Source organism: Rhyacophila brunnea, unplaced genomic scaffold (genome assembly GCF_057557595.1).
Source record: "Rhyacophila brunnea isolate RB1 unplaced genomic scaffold, BYU_Rbru_1.0 scaffold_19, whole genome shotgun sequence".
Taxonomy (NCBI): Eukaryota; Metazoa; Arthropoda; class Insecta; order Trichoptera; family Rhyacophilidae; genus Rhyacophila; species Rhyacophila brunnea.
This window is the reverse complement of record NW_028232848.1, coordinates 12,604,867-12,626,718: the sequence shown is the minus strand read 5'-3', so window position 1 is coordinate 12,626,718 and position 21,852 is coordinate 12,604,867. Positions and strand designations below refer to the sequence as shown.

At 30.0% G+C, this 21,852-nt stretch overlaps 1 protein-coding gene across 1 annotated transcript in view; it reads left to right on the top strand.

Moving 5' to 3' along the window:
• Positions 1-21,852, top strand: part of SK (small conductance calcium-activated potassium channel) — a 428,126-nt gene that overhangs the window by 121,012 nt on the left and 285,262 nt on the right. The gene's annotated exons all lie outside the window — the stretch shown is intronic.

Genomic DNA, 21,852 nt, shown 5'->3' with positions numbered 1-21,852 from the left:
AGGCCATAATAATATTGATAAAAACTGTAGGTCAGTAATCTAAATTTATAATGTCAAAAAAAATATTTATAATGATATCATTATGATTACAAAAACTAAATACCAATATCATTACTGTGATATAAATGACCCCTTATGAGTTATAACAAGAAAACTATCATATTAGATACATTAATAATAATATTAATATCCAATATGAATACATCTTCAGAGTCGACGGCTTTTTCATGAAAAGCAAAATGATACCTTTAAAAGCCTTTGCATTAGTTTTCTTTGGGGTCTGGATTTCAATTTATTTCAATTTATCAAACTGTCACTTAAAACAGAAGTGCCATTTTCTAAGCAATTGTGTAGTAGACCAGTTTTTGTTATTAATTGAATCGTTGTGTTTTGTCTTAAATTAACTATTTTTTTAGTCAATTTAAATCGTATTAACGTCATTCTAAAGACATTATAAATTGGGTTTCTGCATTTTAATTGAGACATGTATTTAAATAAAATAATACAATTATTCATATGTATTAATTATAAGCCATAACTGAATGAATGAACTTAACTATAAAATAACATATCTTATTACTACTTCTATCAGCCAGTTAAAACATATAAAAAAACTGTAGACCAATAAGTTTTATTACCTACATAATGTAGTAACTATATTGTAAGTAGTATGTAAATGCATAGCCCACTACTATCATATCTGCAGGCTTTCTGTTCAATTTCTGATGAGGTTATAATATATTGTAATATCGACATTCATTGAACATTGACGCTTCGTATCTGCCATTCAATATTTTTGACATAGGGTTGTTAAAATTTGATACACATACTATTAACTGAAATTAAATAACATCGAAAATACGCTTAGTGCAAAAAAAAATAGTTTTTTTTACGTAACTGTATTTTTGTTTTTATTCAATTTGATTACTTACATTATTTTTTATAACATTTTAATTCCCTCTAACGAAAATATTGAATATCAGATACGAGCGATATTATTCATGTGATTTTCTGTTCATATGTCTGTAAATATTTTTCTAGACATACACAGTAAAATAAAATGGTCGCATATTCTCTGTTTTTATCTAATCTCCGTACTTTGAAATATTTGTTTTGATAAAAATAATATTATTATGACATTCAATAATGAGAATATGATAATATATTATTACTTAAACATGTGCTTATAATCTTGTGGGTCCCAGGTTGGCCAGCTCTTTCTTTTCTATTACTAAATACACACTATTTGACTAAAATACTATCATTGGGCCTCATGGCCTATTGTAATATTAAAAAAAATTATAAATAAATGATATATTGTAAGTATTAAAAAAATTAGAATACCTATTCGATGTTGCAAAGTCATCATAATAAAAAATTTCGTACTTGTATTTGATAAAAAAAATCACTCACAATATAAAATTAAGCCATTGTTTTACTTTGGTATTGATTCAGAGCTTGATTAAGTACCATAGGAAGTATGTACGAGCTTTAAAGCTCAATCCATAGGTGTGTATTGCAAAAGTATGTTCGCGCAAAATAATATGACCAGTCAGGTCGAGAGTGATTGATTCTTTATAGGCCTCGTGCTTTAATTGATCGAAAAATAGAAGCCTCGATATTGTGAGGTTCTACCTCTACCTATTATTTAATTATTTATACAGGTGGATTCTGTCTTAATTATTTACGGTGCTATTTGTCAAGTTACTTGAGCCGTGTGCCAATAATAATGCAAAATATACATTAATAGATAGGTGTTCTTCAACTAAAATTTACCCAGTTATTTTAAAATATTTATTTTATTATTTAATATTGAATATACACACAAAGTTTTCAGATTATTTGATTCCTTATTATAAAAATTACATAAAAAATCTCAAAAGGACTTTAAACTGATTTAAATAAGTAGGCTTATTTATCAATGAGCTAATTCAATATAACGGTAAACAAATAATGAAATTGGAACAAAAGTGTCAGCTGTCATCTTAAAACAAATTTTAAATAAAAATTAGGTAAAAAATATCACTACTTGTAATAGGTTTTGATTATCTACGCAAAAATGAAAGAACCAGCCATAATAAAATACATGTAAAAATTAGAGCAATTTCTAGTAAGTTTTCTAGGTTTTAGTAAGGTTTCTTTAAGTAACTACCTACCTAAAACATTCCATAACACATATTATCACAAAATCAATGATTTTAGCAAAACTCAGTGGGCTCATATATTTTTTTATGATGGGTTTTTTTTATCTATCTACGCATTTATAAAGAATCAATTTTATGATATTATCATGTCAACATCGTTTCGTATCGATTGTCGTACTCTACAAAATTACCTGTCCGTGCTTTGTTATCAAAATAATGCGTAACAACTGTGTATTTCAACTAAATATAAACTATATTTCCACAGGTAATGTATTTTATCTAAAAGTTTTATTGCGTAGAATGTCCAGCTAACCGGACAAAATTGGTCATGATCGTTATGAAACCATGTGAACTAAGTGCTAGTAAAATGTAATATTTTGATTTATTTTAAGTGGAATTCCTAAGTATTTTTGGACTCCATAGTGACATCATTAATAGTAAAAAAACACTATGTATGTTAACTAATGTAAACTCTATTTCTAATATACTTACGTACATCATATTTTATTCTGTGTTTGCATTCTGGTCACGTTTTTTAGTGGATGAATGCAATTTGGAGGTGATACTGGTTGGTGGATTACGGATCTAACGGGTGAGGGTGTACACAGGATGCTAGATACATACCTTTGTGTTGAGAGGGCTGGCGCGCACTGGGGCCGGTTTGGTGTTCACGCACTCACGCACTGGTAAACAGACGGCACACTTTTGATGGATGATAATATATGAGGTAGATGAACGATGATGATAAGTTCAGAATGAGTGATATAGACGCGACGTTCACTCAAACCGTAACAGATTTAGTGCAACGAAGGTCAAACAGATGCAATTTGTATGGATCACTTTGTAGTTATCGCGGCTTTGTTCGTATCGTATCAGATAGAGCGCGATAACTTTAACACGCCTACGCGCTCAGCTGTCTTGGAATAACTGAATGTTATTCGCAATCACGTTCTATTCATGACCCGTAACTACTTGTCGCCCTAGTCTTGCGACAATAATAAATAAGGATTTAAGGGTAGGTGGGAAGAATGGATGAATGCGACCACAATAATTGGCCCAACCACATTTTATTCCCATGGTTATTACGTATTTTTAAGGGTTTTTATTAGAAACTTATTTATATTAATACCATACGGACACATATTTCCGACACAGCATCTTACGGTGAACGCCCAACTGCATAATATGCAAATTTTCGGATAAAAAGGAAAGCTACCAAATTAACAATGACTGTGTCAACAAGATCAGATCAGATGTAAGGAGATTATTGGCACTATCTGTTATTTCAGTGGTCACCGTCCACGTATAACATAATATGGATAAGGGTAGAAAGATATATTTTCTGTAATATTTTCTATGGGGAGTGTTATCTCTGTTGGTTTTGAGTAAGTCAATGTGTAGTTTAGTATATTCACAAAATCTATGTTGTACATTCTATAAAATATCCACAAAACTTCCTACCCTAGTCATTGAATTATTATTTATTAGTCCCGCTGGCATGGTAAACACTGTGCGGGTTGAAAATATGTAAAATTTAAGTAAGAATTTCATCCGAAAAAAAAACGCTGGAAAAATACGCATAACTGTCTCATTTTGTTGAACGAAATTACGCAATTAGAAAAAGGACTCATTATGTAAGCGTAGATAAAAATGGTGTATTGGCTGACCCTTTCCTGTTAAAAGTGTTATGTAATATAACAGACTTACGTTCACTTTTTTAATTAAATATTATAATTGAAATTTGCATAAAAAAATTGCGTTTGAGCAACTTTTTTCCAAAACTTACATAATTGGCATTTTTTTATATTTTCAAATTCTAAATTTCTAAAAAACGTAAAATGGAAAAAAATCTTTATGAACATTTACGATTCACTAGGTTTGCATTTTCTATGTCTTCTCCGTTATGTCATGTCAAGTAATGTTTTAACAAGTTTTGAATCATACATAATTTGAAATATATTATGTTGTATTTTAATTAATTCGTTGCAATTAAACATGCTACATATAGCATAGTGGTCAGTGTGCATAGGCGCGATTCCCGATAGGTTCGAGTCCTGCTGGGTGTCGTATTTTTTTGATTTATTTTATATTAGGTATTTTCTATTTTTCAGAAGTGTTTTCAATTTATGTATGTTATATTTTTATACCTTGAATTAAATTGGTTTATTAGAAAAAAATAAGAGTTAAATTATTAGCAAGTTCAAGTACGTTATAACAAAAATCTTGGAGCAATCCTAACATCGGTTTGTAATTAAAGCAATTGTATACTTATTTTACACTACAATTGCCGAACACCAATTAGTAAGTCAATTTAGTAAGCGCTTCATAGAGTATTGTAAGAACCATTAGTTAAAATTCGGTATAATTTAGATATGACACCTATAGCATAGTGGTCAGTGTACATGGGCGCGATGCCCGTGTGAGACATATTCGCTTCCTGCTAGATGTCCTATTTTTTTTTTTAAATATTTTCGTCTATTGGTTATATATTTTTCAAAAGTGTTTTCAAATTATGTATATTACGTTCAATTAAATATTGTAACATTCTTAAATCTTGTGAATTATTCATTGGATAGTTAACTTTTAAAATATTTAAATTTCAGTTAAGTAGTGTGTACTTGATCTATTAACTTCATACCTTAACTTACTAATCCTAGAATCATTGAGAAAACAAATAAATGGTATAATGAATAAAATTAATAATCCTTATTTCTTATCAAAACCGGTGTCTCAAATTACATATTACACATACCTACTGTTATATAGTTAACACTTAACAGTAATACCCCATTACACACGCGCATAGATTTACTGCTGACAGTATGTATAAGCGCGGCCATAACAAGAAAATGCACGTGTAAACACGTATTAATGTGCAAGTTGCAAGATTGCATGCACGGATCAAAAATTTTCAGAAGCATCTGAATTTTCACGCAATAATTGGGGCGGATGCGCGTACATAGTAGAAAAATAGTGGCGAACCTGCCAGACGAAATACAAACTACACCACATAGAACTTTTTGACATTTACCGATTATCTACGAACCTGTCTGATCCTGTATTTCAGGATCAGACATTTTCCATTATATTCAGGCTTAGTTTACATATATAGAAGATGTTTTTTTAATCTCTTTCAATATAATATAATAATTATATATTGAGAAAATTTTCCTAGCCAAAGTATTACTCAAAATAAATTTGAGAATGTTTTTTCTTGATTTTACTGATTGCATTAATATAATCATACTTAGGCAATTGAAATTATACTGACAGATTAAAGCGATAAATAAAAATAATAATACCTATTTTGGTTTTCAAAATAGATGTTTAATTAGCTGTTATTAGTCAATAATTTTTGAATTTATTGAAAAACTTCAAGTAAAATTTAAGCTCGTGTGCATCTTTCAAAGCTAATCAACCCTGTGTAGATTCTGGCGCCATTCTTCAATACTCTCCACCTATCTTCGTTAAAGTTTTTACTGAATAACATTGCTAACAATGAAATATTATAGAATGTAACAATATTACAGGATGTAATATTTTTTGTAACCTTATAATAGATAATAATATAGGCTGCAGGGTATAACATGTAAAATATTTGGCATAGGCATTTGAAAATATGTTTTATTTCATGAAATGGAACGACGTTAGATATCATTTTTGTAGTATACAAACAAACTAAGCTGTTCAATTCACATAAATGTTGCCATATTTGTCAAAATCGCTTCTCAGAGAGAGAAATATATCTTCCACGTGACTGAAATCACGGCCGAGGTTGCTTTGCAAAATAATAACATGTAGAAAAGCTATATTTTTTTGTTTGTTTGTTTTCGTGTTATCGGATTCTATTTTATCTTTTGCGTAGCAACATTATGAATATCATAAAGTCAGGAAAATCTAAGCATGCAAATAAAAAAATTTACTTACAAACAAAAATTTCCGACATCACTCAATTAAAAAATATTAAATAAACAGTTTTAGGTACCGATAATGGTTTAAACTAATATAGCATATAAATAGCATGTGTTTATGTAAGTATTAAAAAAACGTGATAATATACAATTTTAAATTTAACGTATTTAACACGTCCACAAACATTATAATATAGTTAATAAAAAATAAATCAACCTTTTGGTGCCATCAAATAAGTTAATCGTACGATACACAGCATCATGAAACATTACATCTGTCCTGCGACGAGGTATCTTGAAGACCATAGAGTTACGAGTGATATAGGTGTTTATGGTATTTATTTAGAAAGAAGAGTATATTACATTCTAATAGCATTACAGAGATTGGTGAATGCGCCATAATATATAATAAATATAAAATATAAGAATGATTTAATTACAAATAACAACCAATTTAACAATAAAATAGAAAAGAAAGTATGTTGTAAATATTGAATTAAAATGATAGAAATAACTAGGTACAAATTTAACATATTTACATCCACGAATATTATATACTTAGTTTAAAAAAAACGAGTCGGAAAATTCTTTTTATTATCAGTATCGTAAGGAAAAGTCCTCAAAGACTTAGTGAGAAAGATGCATTGGTAATGAAAATGCACTAAGATATTGAAAAAAAATAGAAAATAATATTAATTATAGCAATTCAATTTTATATGTGTTTTGATATCTGATAGTTATATTCTCGAATTTAAAATGAAACATCTTATGACTGAAACAAAAGACACATTATGAATTTTATTATTAGGTATATGATATCTTTTAATACATAATAGTGTGACATTTAAATGACATTTAAATATATTAGATTTAAAAAATAATAATTATAATGCAGTCAATAGAAGTCGATGCATGTGTGTTTAGTTTGTAGAATTTTTCTATCAAATGGTTTAAAAATATGAAACGTAAAACGCTGTCAGCTCATTTTTTTTATACATGTAAGGATTTAGGTACTATTAACTGTAGGGATTTACTTGGGTGGTGGATAGGTGATGGAAATTAAAGAATGTGATGCAGATGAAAGATGGTCGTGATTATTCGTGATGATGTCGAAGCGAGAGTTTATTTTTTACTGTTACATAAGTACAGGTGTACAACAATCGGTACAATATAATACCTAAATATAATAACAATACTATGCGATTTGTTTCTATTGAGTTTGCTATAATTGGACACTACGGGAAATAGATATTAAAGAATTTGTAATCGCGGTAAGTATGTATTTAATATCGCCGATCAATACGCTGACACGGATTGAGTTATTTATACCTTTATAATATATTATATAGGTATCGAATGTTCTAAAATAATTTCAAATTGTATAGCTAGAACGAATTTTAGTGTGTGATATCTTTTGTTGCGTCTTTAAATATATCATATTATGATATGAAAAACTGCCTGAAAATAGGAATATTGTAGGGAAATGATATAAATCAATCAAGAAACGTAGTCATTATTTATGATATTTCTATTATATGTTCTTCATATTTATATGGTGTTTTAATATAATCGATTGCTTGCTTATCAATATAATATTGCCATACTATTCTGAACTGGTCATGTCAAATCTACATTCCTGTAATGTGAATGCTTCCCGGCCACTGTAATTGAAAAATTCGAGTGCAATCATGTTTGGTACGCACTATGTAGCAGGCCAAGCATACTCGATCGCAGGCAGCCACAGATGCCCACGTTTTTGTATTTACCTGCGGTTCATGTCCGAGTAACTCTACCAACACGTGCGATTGACGTATTACGTGTATTAATGATTATGTAAATTTGTGTTTTCGTAAACATTTAAATACAGATTAATGTAGTTGAAGCAAGTATACATGAGCACCTTAATATTAGAACTGTCGTACACCACGAATCACATTATTGACAAATAGGAAAAGGACTGCCATGTGGTTAATAATTATTATTAATATAAAAAAGAAGACAAATTAAAATTAATAATGACACCATTCCAACTAGGTTTTTAATCTGGAAGCAATATTCAAACAGTTATGTAGTATTTAAAAACGCACTTATATAGGTTTTAAAACTCGACATTCTGGATTTGAAGAAATTTGTTGAAAAAAGTTAATTTTGTGTAATTTTGCATACAGATGTAGTACCCTGCATACAGTGTCATTTCCATATATGGTACTAATTGGATGAATAAATAAAACGGCCATATTTTTTCTAATGTCATTCTTTGCATGTATGAAACCGTATGTAAAATTTAATCATTTTAGACAACGATCGGCTTTGAAACTAAGATACTCAATTTTATTATCCACAGTATTTTTATCCAATTCTGCTAAATGCGTTTACAACTAACTATCCGTCTATTAATGTTATTATAAAAGTAGATTTTAATGTGTTTCAACTACATTGCAATAATGGTCATAACTGTAAATTTTCGTTTATATTTTTATTTTGGTTGTCCTACCCAATGTTGCAAAATACATAGTTATATAATATAAACTATACCTACATTACAAAAATAGTGATTAATGTACATGTTTATTAAACGCTTTTGACGTTTTCTACAAAATTAGTCCACTTTAATACTGAGTAATATTTAAGAAAGTATTCATATATATCGTAGACTGACATAATTGAAGCGCCTAGTTTCAAAAGCCCCTAAAACGATTTTAGGTAGTTCTGAGAAAAATGAGAAAAACGATAAAAACGATTTTAGGTAGTTTTGATAAAAATGAGAAAAAATCATATTTATTAAATCTGTGAACTTTATGTATCTATTTTTTAAATTTTTACATTCTAAAGAGTATTTTGGCTTTCCATTTTAGGGGTATTTGAAAAGCACACCCGACCATTTTAGCGGGTTATGAAATTTATCCCAATTTTTGATCACACGTATTAACGGTTTTTGGCGTTTTTTTTAAGTTCAATCTTTGGCTATCATATAGGTAACAAAAATATCCATCTAAATACATATCGAACTCAAAAAATTTCAAAAACCGTTTTAGGAGCTTTTGAAACTAGGCGCTTCAATCTTCTAATGGAATATTAATTATACGTATATTATATAGTATTTTAATTATATTATACCTATTATGATAATAAATTTTCATCAAATTTATGGTTATATTTTAAAACGTTGACTATATCAAGTTCACAAACCTGATTTCGTCAAACAATTGTAATATCGTAAAATGTAACTACGTCTTGAAATACAAAAGATTTGTCTATAGAGACGATTGGTGAAGATTTGCAGGCTTGCTTTTGATACCATGTGATTTCAAATAACAGTATAGATTGCGGCTCTTCTATTTCTCTCGTCTTCTCTTTATGTGTACCCTTTTCTATAGAATGTTACTGAAAAATTCTCAAACGAGGAATTTATTAATCAAGCTATTTTAAGAAAAATGCCTTGAAAATATTATGTAACAAGAAACTAAATTATTGGACTTAATATGATTACTCAGACATCAGTGTAAATATTGCAAAGCACCCGCATATGAATATTAACAAAATGTTTGCACCTAAATAATATAATATTAATCTTTTCTATGACTTGTATTTAAATATTCGATTGTAAATTCTACTTAATAATATAATATACATAACGATACATACACGTCATTCTGAATGTAGTATTATTATTGATTATTATTTAATGATCTATTATTAAGGTTTTGAATATTACGCCTATTGATTGTATTATTAGTAATAGTTTTTTCACAAATACTTCAACTATTCATAATTTGTTTGTTATGTCTATTATTGTGATTCTTGAGTTAATAGGTAGATGATACAGTTTTTACTTACATTATTAGGTATATTAATTTATTATATAAGTAAGAAATATTTGTATTTTTTGACAGTGTGTATTTACCTTTTTGGTACAAACGTGAGTGTACATAGATCTTGAAAATGCCAAAAGGCGAAATACGGGTCGCAAAAAACGACTCAAATGGAATAATACAAAACGTAAATCCATTAGAATTGTCGTAATATTAGAAAAAAATTCAGACACTAAATCACTTGAATTAAGACTTTCTAATAATAATGGCCGATGTCGGCAGCTTCAGTTAAACGTCTAACTTTTAAACTTACACGCCTAAGTCTCACTATGTACTGCGTTTTCAATATACAACTACAGTATTTAATATGCTATACCTTAGATTGTATTATCAAAAAATGATCCGTTATTTCTATTTTATATAAAAAAATATTGTTAAATATGTAAAGTCAAGTGAAAACTTTTGAATGAGTGAAGTTTCTATCATATAATGACATCATTTTCATATCTAATGGAATAAATTAATAATTTCTATATTATTATAAATATACCAGTTTTATATTTAAATCTTGCTTCATACATCAATACGTACATTATGTGGTAATGGAAAAACTATTCATGGCCTCAAATATTTTTTGCACTTTCTGTTTTTATATGTTTCTTGATAGCATAGATATTTCTTAGAATTTCTATATTCTACACAGTGCTTTTGGCATGAAAATATTTTTCTTTTCGCTTATATTGCACAGAAAACAAATTGCAGTGACGTTAGTTTCTCCGTTTGTATCTTTTACGATGAAGTTTACTGCGTGTATTATTATGTTGTTTTCTTTTTCTTCTAAGCTTTCCTTTCTCGTATGAATATTATTCACATGGCACTCACTACCTTCTTCATAATGTATGTATTGACATATTTTCCTTTCTTCAACTAAACAAAGATTGTGTTGAATTATAATAAAGGATGGCATGCATAATATCAAGTGATTTGAAAAGCCTCTAATTAAAAAAAAACATATTAAAAATATTAGATATTTAAAAAAATAGTATTGAACAAGTAACCACATTTGACGCTATTAGTTTCAAAGTTTCTTTTTTCGTATTATAGTGCCATCGAGCCGAAACCACATATTACATTATTTGAAGCAATCATACCACTCAGCATTAAATGAGTGACACACTTTAATACGTATGTTTTGTTGTAAAAACAAAACAATAGAGCGATAATGACAGTCATCATTTCCTCAATCATAACTAGATCAGTAGAGTCTGTTAATAATGTTAATAAATTGGAAGGATAATCAATGAATCTTCACTCACTCATCGAGTCTGTCACGCGACGCACTACCATAATCACGAGTTCTTCACTCGACGTAGTCAACCGTCAATCCACTCGAATCAAGACTCTTAGTTCATTAATATTATCAATTTCTTATTCACATCGATCTCACCGGCACATTCATATCCCCAATTATAATCGCACGCTGTCATCCTTATTATTGTATTTACTTGAGTCGCCTAGAGTCATAACTCACATTTTGCAATTTTGTCATTTTTTAGTTAAATATACCTAGTGATTCTAAAGGCATTAATATATATAAAGAAAAATAGTTGGGTATCAAAAGTTACGTTAAACCGTGTGAAAATCTTTGACAAAGGTGACTGTTGGTGACATAATAATGTAAGTTCCGTCACCATGGCCTTTCTAGCCAATCAGGGAGTTCTATGTCTCATAGTGTGATGTGTGTCTGCAGCCTTACGAGTGTTATATAATATCTATTTATATATATATTTTTTAAATAATTTAAATCAACTCACTCACTCATTAATATTAAAGGGATTCTAATTACAAAAAGGCGCTTTGGTTTTTCGCGATTATCTCAAAACTCGACTTTTGGAATATGTGAGTTATAACAGCTCTAGGCAACTCATTTAGTCTCGTATCAATAAGAAGAAACTCTTCTCTCCAAACAATCAGGGTCCATCGACTTTCTCTCCTCCACATCATCATCCCCAAATATTTATAGTATTTGAACCACCAAAGATCTTTTAATCACAAGTATGTAGTATTTACTATTTACCATTTTGGTTCTAAAAAAAATATATATATGGAACAATTATTATTACTGCTTTTCGCAAATGATACACCGCACAGTAGACATGCGTCATTCTTGCACGACTGATTCAAAATATGTGAGTTAAAATCTGCTCGTGAAACAGTCATATACTAGGTTTTATGTGCATACGTCATGACTTATTCAGATTTTAAAATCTACGTTTCGATCCAGCTAACGTCTTTCGTGAACGTTCTCAAGATAATATGAGTGAGTCATTTAAATATTCATGAACAAGTAAGTGAGATAGCACTCCGTGAATACTGTGAAAGCAGGAATGAGTCGTGCGCTATGTACTGTCTGACAACAAGAATTCGGCGATAACAGGAAGTCATGTAGTCGATATAGTCGATAATATAGTCGCATATAGAAGACTTCTCAGTAACCTACCTGTCATGGCGGCAAGGTGTGCTTAAATTATGTATCGGCTCTACTTTTAGATGCGACTTATCCAAAAGTTTACTAATAATTATTCCAACATCACTCCTGGTCGATTTAGACATATTTTTATAATACAACTTAAAATCACGTGAATTGATAGATCCATGCACTACAGGAGTGTAAAATTAAATAATAAATTTGGGATGTTTCTTGTGGACAAGAAATTTTTGTTCGACTATAGTGAACGATCTGTAGACAAAAGTTAGTCCTAGCCGATGACATTATTAATGGACAACGCACTCAGTACAGTAGCTAGAAAGTAAATTCGTGCATAGCGACATTTGCACAAGTATAGGTATACGTCACATGACAAAAATTCGCAATTTCCATTATGAATTTATAGCAATATCACATTTATTGTAATGGCGTTAGAACAGTGTTTCTTGTGTCAATATTCATTTGAGCGAGTGATATTGATATTAAAATATGAATTATGCCATTCAGCAGACCCGGCAAAAAGCATCAGGAATTTATAGCCAATATCACCTTTATTGTAATGGCATTAGAGCAGATTATGCCATTCGGCAGACCCGACAAAAAAGTGAGTGTCATTTTTTTTCCAGATGCTTCGTCTATATTCTTTTCTTTCCATATTTGTGTTATTTGTGACTCGAATGACCTAATCATTAAAACGAGACTCATGTGATGTAATTGACGTGAAGATTTATGTTAAAATGTAATTGAATCGTTTTTTAACACTACCATACAGTGACCTTAATAGGATTTTATTGTGTCTTCTGATTTTAGGTCATGCAGTATCGGCAGTTTTGTTTATCGACAAGTACTTTATGATTAAAGCGGGATTAATCACTCATAATTTTTATTCCCCATTTTATAAGGTAGTGCCTACAACAAATTATTGCAAAAATTTCCGCATGTTTTAATATGCATATTTATCTGATATAAAGTTAACACTACTCTGCCACACAATTATTAACACAATAATCAAAGATGTTTAAAATGATTATTTAATATTTTGGCATATGCGCCACACTGTATTTCAAAATGTTATGTCATTTAATACAATGTAGGCATAAAATCTAGTTATAACATATTTTACAAAAATGAGCCTAAAATTCTTTAAGTGTTGTTGAAATTTTAAGAATTTCTTTAGCACACAAAGAAAGAAATTTTTGGCCAAAACGCTCTTGTATCATTTTCAGAAAAGATAAGTAAATTATTCTTTGGAAGGCTTTTCGCTTATTCACAGTTTAAAATGGGGGTTTAAATCAATGTGATACTTATACATAAGTAGTTTTCAGGTTATGTTAAAAAAATATATAGAAGCACAAAAATAACAAATTTTCGTTAAAAAATATTTAAAAAAAATCTTTTTTTTTCTATGAGCATGTCCGATCTTAAAATGATCAAACAAATTTTCGTTTATACGAGAAATGGGTGTTAGACTTGTTCAATGTACGAGTATCTTGAATAGTCTTATAATAATATGTATATACAACTTGAAACAACTATTCACTCCACATATTGAACTGATCTATTGATTTTTTTTCTACATTAAATTTCTAGAAAGACATGGTATTAGAAACGCCAAACGTTTCAATATTTTTATGTTAGTTATGTATGTATGTATGTTCCTTTATTCCCACTATAAAGTGAGTGGTTTCATCTTAATGGATATTTTCAATTATATACCCACTTGAAAATGTCATTTGGTAAAAAATAGATCATGCTTAAATTATATTTGTGGAAACACTAATGATAAAGAAAATATAACCAACATATAAATAACATATTTAATTAAGTATCTTATTGCAAAGTGGCATAAGGCAAGAGTGTAGACAGTACAAATATAATACTTAAGTCAAAAGCTACTCTCACAAAAATAAAAGTAAACATATTATCACGTTATATATTTTTTTCTCATGTAAAACGAATACCTTATAGTGAAAGAGCTTGACAAAATAAATACAATTCTTACATTGGTCTACTTCAACACCTCTCTTCAGCTTGCACAATTTACTACGCCCTTTCAAATCATTTAACTCACAGTAGAATCTTAGCCATAAAACTTGCAATACCGTCCTCCAATGCATCTTCTCGACTGGCATTGGTTCATGGTTTCTTGGTTTTCAATAAAAGTTTTTGTTACCTATATTTTTACTGTATCATGCACTGAACATAATCTATTAGCATTGCTTTCAGGAATTTTAATGAGTGTGGAGAGCTTCAAATTCTGATCCAAATTCATTATTATATGTCGAAAATATTAGCCTTCTCAAATATATCGTATGGTTAAGTTCTTTTCACAGACTACGTATTCAACTATTTACGTGTCCAATTATTATAATTTCAATAGGTCTATATATACACCGGAAATTTGTTCTTTCAAAACTGTTATAAACTAACTATACTATCATGATAGAGCTTTTAATTATTTTTCATTGATTTTTTTTACAAAGAAGGTTCACGAAGCTTCAGCAAGCTGATATTTAAAACGTATACGCCTTAATTTACCACAAAGAGGGAAAAAGACAAGGAAAGCTATCATGTCTCTCATTCTACAAGTCCATTAAGTTTTTATATTCTAAGTATAATAATAACGAACAAGGGATAATAATTAAATTATTAATTCGCGTACAAAGCATTTTGCACCGCGGTCTATTTTGAATGGTTAAAAGCTGAAAGTTATTACCAAGAAAGACCGCCCGAGATATAATTTTAATAAACAGCTGACCCAGAAACATTTCTGTCGACAAAACATGATTTAATTATCAACAGAATGAATTTCTAGAAAATCATCGCTAGTCTATTATATTCTACATAGGTTTCGTTAGTTTTTTTAATCAAAAGAAGACTTGTAAAAACAAAGTAATCATAGATTTTATATTGCGGTCTCATTCCACTAATTTATAAAAACGAATCAGTTCTTTTTCATATTTTTCATGATTATACGTATTTTGAATAATTTAATAAATCATCATTATCATCAGCCGGGGCCAAAACACTGCTATATTACAGCTTTTTCTAGTTTATTCTACTCGTTTCGATCCCTAGACATTCACTGCCACGTACATCCTCCTATTTTCATGAATTTATCAGAGGGTTTTAAGGCATCCCTGTGGTGGTTAAGTGCCTTAGTATTTACTTTAGTATTTTTTATGGTTGTCCATTCACCTTAGCAATATTTATAACATTATGTACATTTATTTGTCTGCTACCGTATCTATTGGTTTCTTTTGGGGTCTTTTTGCTAAATGCACCTATCTATGCAAGGTTGCGCTACTCATGTTTTTTTATTTGTCGCATACGTAAGCACAGATAACACACTTTGATTGAACACTTTACGCTTAAAACATACTATGAAGTCACTTTTGAAAATACTATTGAAGCGCCCAAATGCACTTCATGCAAGTTTGTTTCTGCTAGCAATCTTATACACACTACCTTCAATTATTTACGTTTGCTGTCCAATATATACGTAGTTGTCGACTCACTCGATATGATTGAGTCGCATTAAATTTTATGAGAATCGTTTAAGTTCAACAAAGCAGTTTATCATTAGTTGTCTTATTAAACCTACCCTGCGGATTTCATTTGCAAACTCTTACATCCTCTTCTGGATGTCATTTTCGCCGTTTGCAAAGATGACAATGCCATCTGCAAAACGCAGGAAACAAAGGTATTCACTATTTATGGCGTGTCAATTGTTCTCCCAATCAAATCCCAAGAATAGATCTTCTAAAGTAACTTGTAAATAAATTGGGTGAGTTTGTGTCGCCTTGCCGGACATTCCCGACTTAAACCTATTTTGCGGATTTTATTTACAGTCCTAAAGGTCTTCTACGTAGTTTTTAAAGACAACAATGTTATATGTAAAACGGTTTCACTGTGCCTCTGTGCAATATACGAGTATAAAAAACTATTAATGAACAATATATTAGTAGTCTTATCTCTTCCAAACTATCATTATATGCCTTTAGTGAATTTTTAACAATTTACATAATTTGGAAAACGTAGTAATTAGCTACTGATAATTTTCATATGTGAAATACATTATATCTTATATTTTAATAACGTCATATAGATACAAAAAAATAGCATTTTCTTATTTTACATCCTACATATCGTTCTTATATAACTTGAATACATCAAGCACTATTTAAATGTTTAAAAAAAATCATATTATCTACTCTCAACTTGACGAAATATTTTTAAACCAATAGCTTAGACATAAAAAATGTCTTATGTACCTACTTGCGAGCTAATTGAATGTAAAAATATTATGTAAATAAATTAATAAAGAAAGAATATTATTTATTACTGCATATTATTATAATGATCATCGATCTTAGCAACTTCGGAAAAAGTCATTGACATAGCAAACAAAATGATGATATTATTATTGCCTTGATTTTTGAAGTTATACTTCTTTAAGCGCGTTTGGAGAATCAGATCAGAGTGTATTTTTGGCGTGTGACATGTAACACATATTTTTTTTTCACACAAAAATAAACGCACTCGATTGGATTCGAACCACCGATTTTTTGGTTATCAGCCGAACGCACTACCATTACGACACAGTATGATACTCCAATCGTGACAATTATATAGTAAAATATTATAGTTTAGAATTGTTCCGTTGCCTAGGTAGCGAATTTATTATTTTCGGCCATTTGCAATTCCTTACGTAAACAAACTATTAAACGTCATAGTGGCAGTTGTTACTTTAAAAATAAAAACAACGATAAACAATTATATCATTTAGTAATATAAGTTAAAGTGTAATATAAATAAACCAACGATGTTCCAATAAGCGGTCCTTTTTTTGAGTGTGTAATTTAACAAGATAATTAAGAGCTAGTCGAAGAATCTAGGTTATCACAAGTTTTGTTTTTGTTTTATTACGCCAAAGAAGTATAACTTCTAACGCGCGTACTTAAGTACACGCACCGATTTTTTTAAAGTTATGTGTATTATAAAATGAGTGACAGTTTGATGCTGAGCATCTTCTTTCATTTATCAAATGCTATAGGTTTAACCTAAATGTGATTCAGTTACTTCTTTCCTAATATGATGTTATGTAAATTATAAAAATAAGATGAATTTAAAGCAATATTATATCTAAAATTATTTCACTTTCCAAATGAAACGGAAACTTTTCAAAATGTATGTATGACGATGACTTCTGTATTCTTATTACTTTTCATAAAAAATAAGAAAACACATTATCTCTCTTGGGAAGCATGCTTAAAACTTCTTCCCTGTGCAAAGTTTTAACCCGTCATATTCACTGCATACGTTATAAGCAACCGTAGTCTCTGATTCATGCAGTGATTCCACCCATGATTACCATAACCATTGTTTTTATATTAATTTATAAAATATTTTTATTTCTTCCTTAAGGCTATACATCAGCTGAGGCATTTCCTAAAAAGATTGTAACTATGCGACGCGCGGAGTTTGCTAATGACGCGTGCCGAACGAAACATAATTTGTCATAAAAATTCGACATGCGTTCATTTAGTGTTATGTTTATTGTTATATTAGTAATATGAATAATATATTCATCGTCATGTTCTCTTTTTCGAGTACAAGCATAATGTTTTTTAGTCATCTTTTCATTAGAATATATTCTTACGACTCCATCACAAAAAAAATCGACGTGCTCTCACCTCGAATGCCGCTCGGCGATTATTGACGAATGCGTAATTTTGTCCAACCTATTGTTGAAAATTATTTGCCGTTTCACTTATGTAGGCTCTTAATATAAAATGGCCCATTTAGTCACATTACAAATATATATATTTTTTTAAATATAAAGAGCACAAATTTTATCTTTACATAAATTCATTCACAATGTTTGAAAGTTACTAACTCAGTCTCTCCGTACTCCTCTCTCTAATAGGCACTTTTATTAGAAAGTCTTCGTAAAATCAGTCAACGCACACTTTTATGCGTGGTAACCCCAGTCTTGAGCATTTGCTCCTGAGATATTCCGAAGCAAAAAAAAAACTGATGATGCTTCACATTCAAACGTAAGGTCTCGTGATACGCTTGATTAATACCGAGTGTGGTGCGGGGCGGATTGGATTGGATGGTCTTTGTGTGTGTTAGTTAATAAATCATTCAAGGCCCTTTATTGGTCGTCATATTGGTATTAAGCGGTATGCAGCCAATAAAGTATCGACTGATTAGTATGGAGTGATTTTCACCGAAGAGATGTTATATCGCTATAATGTGGGTTTTCCCAAACTGAAAGTGGACAATGTACAAATTTCGTTTTAAAGGGCGTCTCCGTGAGCGCAGCGAAAAAAAATCTGATTGGATCAGGATCTCTGCGACATTCGGCTCTCTTACAGTAGTAAATAATAAGATGCCCTTTGTATGAATAAGTTAGAAATATATTATTACACGACAACCTAATCGTATGATATGGAACTATAGCTATAATTACCAAAATTATGGTAAAGTACATGACACTTTTTGGTCCTGCTTTTCATTGCCATGTTATTTTGGCTGAAGCTTAATTTTTCGTGGATTTAATATACCTTGCGTAATTAACGTAATAACCCTATTACCTACTGTAATATTCTCAATCTTGTACTGTAACACAAGGTGACATCGGTTGGAATTTATTAGCACCGTAAAAAGAAAGTTACAAATTAAAAAAATATATAATAAATATTTTAATTATTAAACAGTTTAAAATATTATGTTAATCATACTAGCTATTAAATAAGAAACCAATTTGTAGAATAGTAGAATGTATGTGAATATTTAATTGGGTCGGAATCTTTAGATTAAGCAATCTGTACCATCTGCTACTGGGTGTATGTCAAGCGAAATTGTAGCCTGAATAATTCGGTTTGTGTCACAAAAGAAACATGCCCTGCTTTCTTCTTATAGACTTTATAAATTTTTTAGAGACAGTGTTATAGTGGGTACACATTTTGCCAGACAGTGACTCTTGAAATAATATGATATATCGATATCCGCTTTTGCAAGACACTCATCTAATACGTACGTAAAAGAATTTCAAAGGGTTTATATTGTTACCCAATGGTGCTATACCTCCCTATATATAATGCATTATCGTATCAGAAGAGGTGTTCTCTAAAAACTCGGAGAAGCGACGGCCTTTTCGTTTTGCTATATGAATCCATCTTTTGCACTCAAAAGTCTTTGTAATGAATAATAGCTCATCGAAGAGTTTAAATTGAATTAGTACAACCTCTATCAAAAAAAAATATTTAGCTGGTTGCGCTTTTTGTAGTGTACTATAATTTGAAGATACTTGTGGATTACGGATTTGGGAGGAGGGGTAACCAGCCACTGACCTTTTATGTTGAGAAGGCTGGCACTGGAGCTGATTGGGTGTTCACGGTTTCGCTTGGGTTTTGGGATAAATGATGATGTCAAGTTTAGTATGGATGATAGACGCGATGTTCGCTCAATCATACCAGATTTGGCGCAAGAAAGTTCGAACGAACCCGTTTTGGATAGGTCACTCTGTGGTTAACGACGGCTTAGCTTTAACAAGCGTAGGTGCGTCCGCTGTTTTTAAGTAACTGAATATGACTTAAAATCACGGTCGACTCATTACACGTGACTCATGGTCGCCTGGTTTTGCGATAATAACTGGGATTTTTAGTAAGTAGAATAATAGTAAATCACCATAATAATTGGCCCAATCACATTTAACATTTTTATAATATTATATTAATATTTTACATCTACCGCATGCTAAGGGCAGAGGAATGGCTTTATTTTCAAGTAATATCCTTTAAACTTGTGGCTGACTGAGGGCAATGGGAATATTTTGCAGAAGTGGCTAAGATACAGATTAGTTTGTATTGATGGTTACGATAATACATACTATTTTTGTAATGCGATGAAAGCTCTACGGAAAAGCTCCAATGTATAGGGATATAATATTATGACGTGATATAACGGAATAAAATTTGCAATCAACGCTTTTAATTAACATCGCATAATACGTTTATTGATCATAATATACCATCAATCAAATATGTAGCTCGTTATAAAAATGACAAGATATTGTGATATGAATAAATAATTATATTCTATAGCCATAATGACATGTCACATAAATAATATATTATGATAGAAATTCTAACTAGTATAATATTATGTGACTGTAACTAATTACAAATATATCTCTGACTATATTATACAATGTTAAACTTACTACAAATTACTCTGCGATGCAAAATAACTTGCAGCTAATTTATTATGTTATAATTTTGTATAATGTGTATTCATTTCTAATAGTTAACTAAATTTTATAACGTTTTGTATAACGCAACTATTGTATTGTCATCGAATTCTTTTGTATATTTCTACTATATTTTCAGGTATTTTTAGTGACATTTTCTAATGCTATTATATGACAATAATACCTACCATTTTCTCAATTCGATTTCTCTACAATATTATAACGACCGGCATTCCAAAGCCTGAGAATACCATTACCGGAAAAGCTTTGTCCAATTCTTTCCAGTAATGGCTTGCCATCATACAGGGATATGTCTGTCACTTATAGTACGAACGATCAACAACAGCGAATCGCCTGAATTAAATATAATATAATTAACTAGAAACATTGATAAAATCAATAAAACCAGTTTATAATAAATTTTTAATATTTAATGGTTATTTTACATTTGATTAAATCACCACAGCTTTGACTTATAATAAAGTTATAAATGAATATTGCAAAATTACATATTATGTAAGAATATAGTTTTACTCTTTTAAAGGACTCTTCCATATTTTCAATCGAAAGTTATAAAATACTCGTACTTATTGAAACGTAAATATTTTTAGTTATTTTCAAAAATAATGTTGGAAAGCTTGAATGATAGGATATCATTATAAAGATGGGAAACGGTAAAAATCATTTATTTACATATTACTATGGTAGAGCTCGAACATGGAATTTATTTACTCTCAGAATTTATCATTACACATTTATTTAATATTATCTATGGTTACGAGATAATAGAATATTTACTACAGAAAATTAGCGATCAAAGAAGATATATCTAGCCTACTTTTCCATATAATAACAATTACATGAAATTGTGACGTGGGGAAGAGACTGTTGAGCCAATCAAAAAGATTTTAATTGGCTATATTGTGGGCTTGATTACCTATCTACACCTGTAGTTTTGCTTACCCACTCACTACCAAAACTAGTTAAAGCTTGATTAGATAACGTTTATATTATATACATGGGTTTTAAGTCTCATCTATATTATACCTAATGACTCACTAATGTAATTATTATCAGAGCAGCAATAAACAAACAAGAAAAATATAGCTAATATCATCACCAACAATTTGTTCATGAATCTGGCAAAGAAAAAAATATATTGTGGATTTTTTTTGTATGGATTATATTATTTCATTTTTTTCCTGATCCACATTGATAACTTTTTTTTGATTCAGCT